Here is a 9,371-nt window from a genome sequence, read left to right as displayed (position 1 = left end):
CCAGGAGAGCTCTCAGCTTTCCTGTCGCTGCCATAGCAAGTCGCCACAGTTTAGAGGCTTGGAGCAGCAGACGTGGTTCCTCTCACGGTCCTGGAGGCCAGGCGTCCACACATGCACGTCGATGGCAGGCAGCTCTGCGTTCCACAGCCGGTCCTCATGCTCTTAGCCCTGGGAGGCTGGCCGCCCCGTTTCCCCACCTGTCATGTGGATGGCGAGAACCACAGAAGCGTTCCTTCCTCTCCCTCCCTGCTTCCTCCCTGCTTCCTCCCTTCCGTCTGTCCTTCCTCCTTCTCGCCCCTGACCCTGCCTCTCTTCTCTTCTTCCATCCTTCCCTTTTCCCTCCTGCTTTGACTGTCCCCATGTGGAGGGGCGTGTGAATAGGAGGAGCTGCCTTATCTCTGTTGGGATCATGGTGACAGCACTGCGCATGGGGTGCTGCTGGGGGTTTGGGGGGCTCACTTCTATCCACCTCCTTGTTCAGAGCAAGCGCCCAGAATGGCCCCCGGAGGGTCCCTGCCCACCGGTCACTGTGCGAAGGTCCCAAGCCCTCAGGGAGGAAGAAGGTCAGACACTGACTCCTCTCTGGAGTCCACACAGACAGGGCCCTGGTGTCTGGGTGTCCGGGCTGAGGTTGCAGTCTGGGGCTTGGGAAGGTCAAGACCCTCTGAGTTTGCAAATTAGCTGAGGTTCAGAAGGAGCTTCAGTATTGACAGTAAAAAGAGCTGGTCAGACCTGCGGCTGAGACGCTGACGAATGAGTGATACGGGGCCGAGCAGATGGGCATCGTCAGCGAGGGGGAGGGCCTTTTTTGTGTGAAATAGTTTTGTATCTGGAAAACTTGTTTTCAAATAGGCGATTCTCTTATAATCAGCAGCGACTCAGAAGTGAGAAGTATGTTGTGTGTGTGTTGCGTGTGAGACAGGGAGAGAGGCTCTGTGCCGCATTGGGACCCTCCGTTTTCCTCTTACCAGTATGTGGGCGTCTTGGCAGGTCTGTGTGTCCAAGCCTGTGCCCCTTCTTTCTGTTTCAAATAAAACTCCTCAGTATTCCACTGTGTGCCACTGGCTTCATCCATTCCCGCTGCTATCACGGAATACTGCAGCCCGGGCGGCTTACAAGCAACAGACCTTTCTTTCTTTCCGTTCTGGAGGCTGGAAGGTCCACGCTCAAGGTGAAGTGGATTCGCTGTCTGCTGAGGGCCCTGATTCTGATTCTTGGATGGGCGCCTTCTCGCTGCGTCCTCACCTGGGGGAGAGACTGGCCAGGGCTCCGGGGTGCTGTATCCACCAGGAGGGCGCCACCCCCGTGGCCTCGCCACTTCCTCACACTGTCAACTTTGGGGCTGGGATCTCAACCTATGGGTGTGGGGTGGGGGAGGGCAGATGTTCAGTCCATTGCAGCCACTGTGGGCTTTCCTTCATCCGCTTTTGGTGAACGTCCGCTCTCTCTGTTCACTGCAATGATTATCTTTTGTCTTTTTCTTTTGAGACAGAGTCTTGCTCTGTCACCCAGGCGGGAATGCAGTGGCACGATCTCGGTTCACAGAAGCCTCGAACTCCCAGCCTCCAGCAATCCTCAGCCTCCTGAGTAGCTGGGACCACAGGTCCACATCACCATGCTTGCTAATTACAGGCAGGAGCCACCGCGCCCAGCCTGGTTTCTCTTCTATACAACGCAATACACGAACAGGGGTGGGCATATTTCGGAGGGCACCGGAAGCAGGTGGGCTCTAAATAGGGCATCCCAGGGAGAGCAGCACGCGCCATGCCAGCAAAAGATCACGGCACCTTTCATCGGTCTGTTCACAGAACCCCTGTTCTTTAAGGTCCGGCCGGTCTGGGTCTGGGGTAGGCTGAGAGGCGCAGAGATAAATGACTCGCCCCATACTGCGGAGTGGAGGTGGATGCTGCCGCTGCTGGCCTGAGGCAGACAGATGCGGAACCGGGCCACAGAGAGGGCGAGGAGGGAAATCCTGCTTGGGGGCGAGTGAGGCTTCACAGAGCAGGTGCAGTGCAGGGTGCGACACCTCAGGGTGTCCTGCCTCCCTGTCTTTCACCTGCTCCCTGAGTGCTCCTCATGCGTCCCCAGGACTCAGGGCTCTGGGGGAATATGTGTTAAATCACGGAGCCAGTGAGGAAAGAGCAAACGGGTGATGATGTGGGAGGAGGAATTCCAGGCAGAGACAGCTAGAGGGTGAGGCCTTCTGGAACAATGACTTGTAGGGTGTGACGGCAGCATGGGCTGCAGGGAGGGTTTGATCAAGCAGGCTGCCAGATGGGAGGGTTTCAGTGTGAGCAGCTGCTGGCCGGACCCCAGGCATGATCCAAGTGTGGACAGGAGTCATGCTGACACACGTATCTCTGGCGTTCCCCCACTCTCGGTCCCCGATCCCCTTCGCATGGCCTCTGTCCGTGTCACACAGGAAACTCATCCAGCACCATGAACCAGGTACAGGGAGGCAGCTTCCTAAACCTTTTAAAACATGGAATGCCTTTTAAACATAGTGTTCAACAGCCTCAAGGATACATAAGAGAGCCCTCCTCCTGCAGAAAGAAGAAACCTGGTAAAACCTTCCCAGAAAGCAAGCTGGTGCTCCGGGCCGGGAGTCTTGAAAGAGCTGATATTCGTGGGCCTGAGGAGACTCATTCTCACCTTATTCTTATCTACGTCCTAACGAGGTGCAGCAGAAGCCCTCAGCTGTTCACGCCCAAGACAGTCATCACAGGGTTGGTAACCTGGCCCTCAGCGATGGGGCTGATGGAGCAGAGCATGGGCCCACACCCGCTGGCTCACATGAAGCTGTCCAAAGCATGTGTTTGAAAGATTTTTCTTTTTTTGGAGACAGATTCTCACTCTGTTGCCCAGTCTGGGGTGCAGTGATGCAATCTCGGCTCACTGCAACCTCTGCCTCCTGGATTCAAGTGATTCTCCTGCCTCAGCCTCCCAAGTAGCAGGGATTACAGTCAGGTGCCACCATGCTTGGCTAATGTGTGTGTGTGTGTGTACATATATATATTTTGAGACACAGTCTCACTCTGTCACAAAGACTGGAGTGCAGTGGCGCTCCTAGGCTCAAGTGATTCTCTTGCCTCAGCCTTCTGAGTAGCTGGGATTACAGGCTTGTGCCACCATCCCCAGCTAATTTTTGTATTTTTAGTTGAGATGGAGTTTTAGCATGTTGGCCAGGCTTGTCTTGAGCTCCTGACCTCAAATGATCCACCCACCTCGGCCTCTCAAAATGCTGGAATTATAGGCATGAGCCACTACACCCAGCCTAATTTTTATATTTTTAATAGACACGGGGTTTCGCCATGTTGATCAGGCTGGTCTTGAACCCCTGACCTTAAGTGATATGCCCACCTTGGTCTCCCAAAGTGTTGGGGTTACAGGCATGAGCCACCACGCTGGGCCAAAAGAAGTTTAATAAAAGGATAATTCACCTTTTATTTATGAGTCAATGGCCAGGTGTGGTGGCTCATGCCTGTAATCCCAGCACTTTGGGAGGCTGAGGCGGATGGATCATTTGAGGTCAGGAGTTTGGGACCAGCCTGACCAACATGGTGAAACTCCGTGTCTACTAAAAATAAAAAAATTAACCAGGCATAGAGGTGCCTGCCTGTAATTCTGGCAGCTCAGGAGGCTGAAGCAGGAGAATAGCTTGAACCTGGGAGATGGAGGTTGCAGTAAGCTGAGATCATGCAGTTGCACTCTGGCTTGGGCAATGAGAGCAAAACTCTGGCTCAAAAAAATTAATAATAAATAAGTAGAATATTTCACTATAGCGTGAGCACAGTGACAAAAATAAGTGTGTCTGATGCACAGACCCTGCTGTTCACTTGCCTTCGGGTTCTCTGCCCTTCCCCAGTGTGCTCTGTGTCTCGGGAAGAAAACATTTCCCAGGCTCCCTTTTTAACCAGCTTCCTGCTAGGCTCAGCTGATGGGAGAGCCCCAGGTGAGAGGATGGGAGACGCCAGGTGTTTCTCCCGTCGTGCACACACATGACTCCTACATACACTCTGATATAGGTTGGCTCTGACCCCACCCGGGTCTCATCCTGAATTCCCATGTGTTGTGGGAGGGACCTGGTGGGAGGTAATTGAATCATGGGGGCAGCTCTTTCCTGTGCTGTTCTCGTGATAGTGGGTAAGCCTCATGAGATCTGACGGTTATCATGAGGGAGAGTTTTCCTGCACTTGCTGTTCTTGCCTGCTGGCATCTCTGTAAGATGTGACTTGCTCCTCCTTTCCTCCCGCCATGATTGTGAGGCTTCCCCAGTCACGTGGAACTGTAAGTCCAATTAAACCTCTTTCTTTGTAAATTGCACAGTCCGGGGTATGCCTTTATCAGCAGCCTGAAAACAGACTAATACACACTCCCTTTGTGACCCCAGCTCTTGCCAAGGGGCCCCAGCCCAGGGCTCCAGCAATACCACCTCCTGCCTCTGCTGCTCCAGTCCTGGAGAGGCGGGTAACAGCCCCCTGCTCTGTGCCTCAGTGTCTGTCCTCTGAATGGCTTTTCTGTCCCTTCACCTATGTGACCAATACCCTGAGTTAATCACCTGTCTTAAGTACGCAGCGTGGTTTCCATCTTTTAGGTAGAAGGTGTCTTTTTCTTTTTCCTTTTTTTTTTTTTTTTTTTTTTTTGAGATGGAGTCTCACTCTGTCGCCCGGGCTGGATTGCAGTAGCATGATCTCGGCTCACTGCAACCTCCATCTCCTGGGTTCAGGCGATTCTCCTGCCTCAGCCTCCCAAGTAGCTGGGATTACAGGTGTCCACCACCACGCCTGGCTAATTCTTTTTGTATTTTTAGTAGAAACGGGGTTTCACCATATTGGCCAGGCTGATCTCAGACTCCTGACCTCGTGATCTGCCTGTCTCAAACTCCCAAAGGCTGGGATTACAGGCGTGAGCCATCGCACCTGGCCTATTTTTCTTTTAAAATAATTATAGATTGACAAGACATTGCAAAGACAGGAAGAGAAGCCCCCATGCACCCTTTCCCCAGCTTCCCCCAGTGATCTTATGTGACTACAGCACAATACTGAGGCCAGGAAATTGATGTGGTTACAATGCGTGTCCTTAGTTCTGTGTCATTTTATGTGCATGGATTCCTGTGAGCACCACCACGGTTAAGACACAGCAGTGTCGCTGGGCACTGTGGCTCACGCCTGTAATCCTAGCTCTTTGGGAGGCTGAGGTGGGTGGATCACCTGAGGTCGGGAGTTCAAGACCAGCCTGGCCATCGTGGTGAAACCCCATCTTTAAAAAAAAAAAAAAAGACACAGCAGTGTGACCCCCACAAAGCCCTCCCTTGGATGCCCTGTGGTGGCCACACACACCTCCCCGCTCAGCCCAGCAATTGTCAGTCTGAATTTCATCCCTATGAGTTTGTCAATTCAAGGTTATAGAAATGGAGTTTCGCAGCAGGTGACGTTCTGAGATGGGCTTTTCCACTCAGCCTAATGCGCTTGCAGGGCGGCGCCCTTGCTGTGGCCGTCCGCAGTTTGCTCCTTTTTATAGCCGAGCTGTGGCCGCCGTGGAAGGTGCGTTCTGTGACTGTAACCGCTCATCCAGCACGCCTGCACAAATAAAGCTGCAATGAACAATTCTGTACAGGTGTTTGTGTGCCCGTGCCTTCACTTCCCCGTGGTGATCGCCCAGGAGCCAAGAACCAGGTCACGTGGGCACGTTTCGGATTCTTAAGAAACCGCCAAACCATTTTCCGCGGTGGCTGTGCCATTTTACATTTCCTGAGAGGGTTTTGATCAGTTCACAAATCTAGAAGAAAACCACAAAAACAATGATTATTTTTAGCTGGCATCATTAAATATAATTTTTATTCCTTGAGTGTACCTGTCTGTATCTTCCACATTTTATAAAATAAACATGTATTTTGCAACTGGAAGGGTAGTCTGTAAAAATTATTTAACAAAAAGAACATTCTCATGAAATTATGATTTTTAAAAGGAAGATACTGCAAGGTCTGTTGGTATGATTTTAACTATGTAACGCACACTCACACACACTTGCGTGTACACACACACTTGTGCACACAAACTCAGGCTTCCTCACACACACACTTGCACACACAAACTCACGCTTGCTCACACACACTTGTGCACACACTCATGCTTGCTTACACACACTTGCGTACACAAGCTCACACTTGCTCTCACACACACTTCTGTACACTCATGCTTGCGCACACACACGTGCACACACAAACTCATGCTTGCACGCGCACACACACACACAAACATAGCCCAAGGCTGAAGTTGAGGGGAGTAACCCGTATGTCACAGGCCCCTGCTGACTGGAGATTCAGGTGCAGTTTCTTGGGGCAGTTTTTGGGGGTTGCCATGACATGCAACCACATACTGCGTGGGTTAAAGCAACAGGCATGTGGCCCCTCACAGTTCTCTGGAGGCCAGAAATCCAAAATCAGGGTGTGGACAGGGCTGTGCTCCCTCCGAAGGCTCCGGGGAGGATCCTCCTGCCTCTTCCAGCTCCTGGTGGCTCCGGGTGTTTGGCCACGTCACAACAGTCCCCACCTCCATCTGCACAGAGCCCCTCTTCCCTCTCTTCCTCTGTGTATCTCCTGCTCCTCCTCCGTGTGTCTCTCGCAAGGACGATCATCAGGAAACTCAGGGCCTTCTGGCTAATCCAGGATGATCCCAGCTTCACATCTGCAAAGACATTTTTTGCAAACATGGTCACATAGTGTGGTCTGGGGGCTGAGATGTGGTCCTGTCTTTCTCAGGGCCAGCAATCCACCTGCTACACAGGGTGACGTTTTAAACGTCTGCATGCTCTGTCTTCATACGTATTTTCTAAATTACCCACAGTGAGAATGTATATTTTTTGTTTGCTTATTTTTTTGAGACAGGGCCTCACTCTGCCACCCAGGCTAGAGTTTAGTGGTGTGACCTTGGCTCGCTGAAGTCTTGACCTCCCAGGCTCCAGAGTAGCTAGAACCACAGACACACGCCACTACCCCGGCTAACTTTTTGTATTCTTAGTGGAGACAGGGGCTCGCTGTGCTGCCCAGCCTGGTCCCAAACTCCTGGACTCAAGTGATCCACTTGCCTCGGCCTCCCAAAGTGCTGGGTTTACAGGCAGGAGCCACCCTGCCTGGCCTGAGAATGTACACTTTTTATGATGATAAATGATTAGTAATAATGCTACTACTAATAGACAGTTGTGTAAAACAGTTGAGAGCAAGCCAGAGACGAAAAGGGAGAGACAGTCGAGAGAGCTTCCCCAAATATCCCCACCACGCGCTTAGGTGGTTCCCAGTTCTCCAGCCTTGTAAACCTGCGGGGCATCTGCGGGCAGCCTTGATTACATTTCCTCTGGGTAGATGCCAGGGGCCACGTGCACAGGGACACTGCTCTTGGTGGTCTGGAATCTCTCTCTGTCTTTGTCTCTCTGGCCATCTCCCACACCCCCCGCTCTGTAAGGCACCCAGCCCAGGGCTGGGGTGAGGTGGAGGCTCGCTGCTGAAGATGCTCTCAGGATTGTCCACGCACCCAGGTGGCTTCTCTCATGGTGCCTGCATCTGAGCCACTGCCACTTCCTGATGGAGATACGAGGCAGGTGCACGTCCAGACACCGCCCACCCCACCCAGACCGAGCATGAGGGGCCACGTGCATGGACACCGTCCTTCCAGTCATTCCGTGGACGATCCCTCCACGTGCTGTGGTGGAACGTGCTGCTCACAGACACAGCCGAGCACCTATTTCTTTCTTCTTTTTGTTTTGTTTTGTTTTTTTGAGAAAGTCTCACACTGTGGCCCAGGCTGGAGTGTAGTGGCTCAGTATCGGCTGACTACAACTTCTGCCTCCCGGCTTCACATGATTCCCCTGCCTCAGCCTCCCAAGTAGCTGGGATTACAGGCACACACCACCACCACCGGTTACACAAAACTTTTTGTATTTCTCGTAGAAACAGGGGTTTCACTATGTTGGCCAGGCTGGTCTCAAACTCCTGACCTTGTGATCCACCCACCTCAGCCTCCCAAAGTGCTGGAATTACAGGCGTGAGCCACCATGCCTGGCCCTGAGCACCTATTTCTGAAGGTTCTGAGTCTCCAGAGTCCAACCTTTCTTTGAAGCTGTGCTATGTTTTCATTAACTTTTCTCACTGAACGCTGAGTTCAAAGAGGCCCTGCAGGAAATGCCCTGTTCCCAGACACGGCCCTCCCCGCCTCACTGCGCAGAAGCAGCTCCATCCCCATTTTCCCCCAAGGAATCAGGGACCATTCCCTGGCCTGTGGAATCACCCTCTGGGCCCGTTTGTTCAGCCTGGCGTGCACGGGGACACTTGGCTTTCGGTGGCTCTGGAATCTCCCTCTCTTTTTCTCTCTGTCTCTGTGGCCACACCTGAGGAGCCCGAATGCCAGGTGGCAGGTTACTCTTCTGCTTGATGGGACTCATTCTGTGTCCCCTGTTGGAAGCATTCCTGCCATGGAAACGAAGACTCCCACCAGCGGAGATCAAAGAAAATATGGATTTAGGCTTCACTGACAATGGCACAGGCTTTAGCCCAGGTTGCACCCCTAGGGGGAGGTCCAGGGACAGTGTGTGTCCTGGGGACGGCGATGCTGAACCTCATTTTTTTTTTTTTTTTTTTTGAGATGGAGTCTCTCTGTTGCCCAGGCTGGAGAGCAGTGGTGCGCTCTCACTGCAGCCTCCACCCACTGCGTTCAAGTGATTCTCCTGCCTCAGCCTCCCCGGTGTCTGGGGTTACAGGCGGCTGCTATCACGCTTGGCTAATTTTTGTATTTTTAGTAGAGATGGGGTTTCACCATCTGGGCCAGGCTGGTCTTGAACTCCTGACCTCGTGATCTACCCGCCTTGACCTCCCAAAGTGCTGGAATAACAGGCATGAGCCACTGCGCCTGGCCAGCAATGCCTAACCTCGATAGTGACAGAGAAGGAAGAATTGTCCATATGATGCAAGTGGAGAGGGCACCGCAAGGCAGGGGCTGCAGGCTGCAGAGAGCAGAGGGAACTGGGGAGCCACAGCAGACACAGAAGGGAGCCCGCAGAGCCCTGTACTCCACCGCCAGGGCCAGGCTGGCGGTCGTCAGCCCAGGCCTGTGGGCAGGGGTGCTGGGAAGAGGACGCCTTGGGGGTGAGGTCACGGACCGTCAGTGGCTGTAGCGGGAGTGGAAGTGCGTAGTCTGCACGCAGACACCATAAGCCTGCACTGACCCAGAGACCCACAGATGGGGCTGGGTGCAGCGGGGGCCCCTCTTGGGGCAGGAATCCATGCAGCTGCATGGCTGAAGCCTCCTGCCCGCTGTGTAGGAAAGTCATAGGGGCCCTTGTCACAGCCGGAGGGAGCACACCCCGGGAAAATCACAGGG

This window comes from Sapajus apella, unplaced genomic scaffold (genome assembly GCF_009761245.1).
Source record: "Sapajus apella isolate SASKATOON/1434 unplaced genomic scaffold, GSC_monkey_1.0 scaffold85, whole genome shotgun sequence".
NCBI classification, from domain to species: Eukaryota; Metazoa; Chordata; class Mammalia; order Primates; family Cebidae; genus Sapajus; species Sapajus apella.
Note: the sequence above shows the minus strand (reverse complement) of the source record.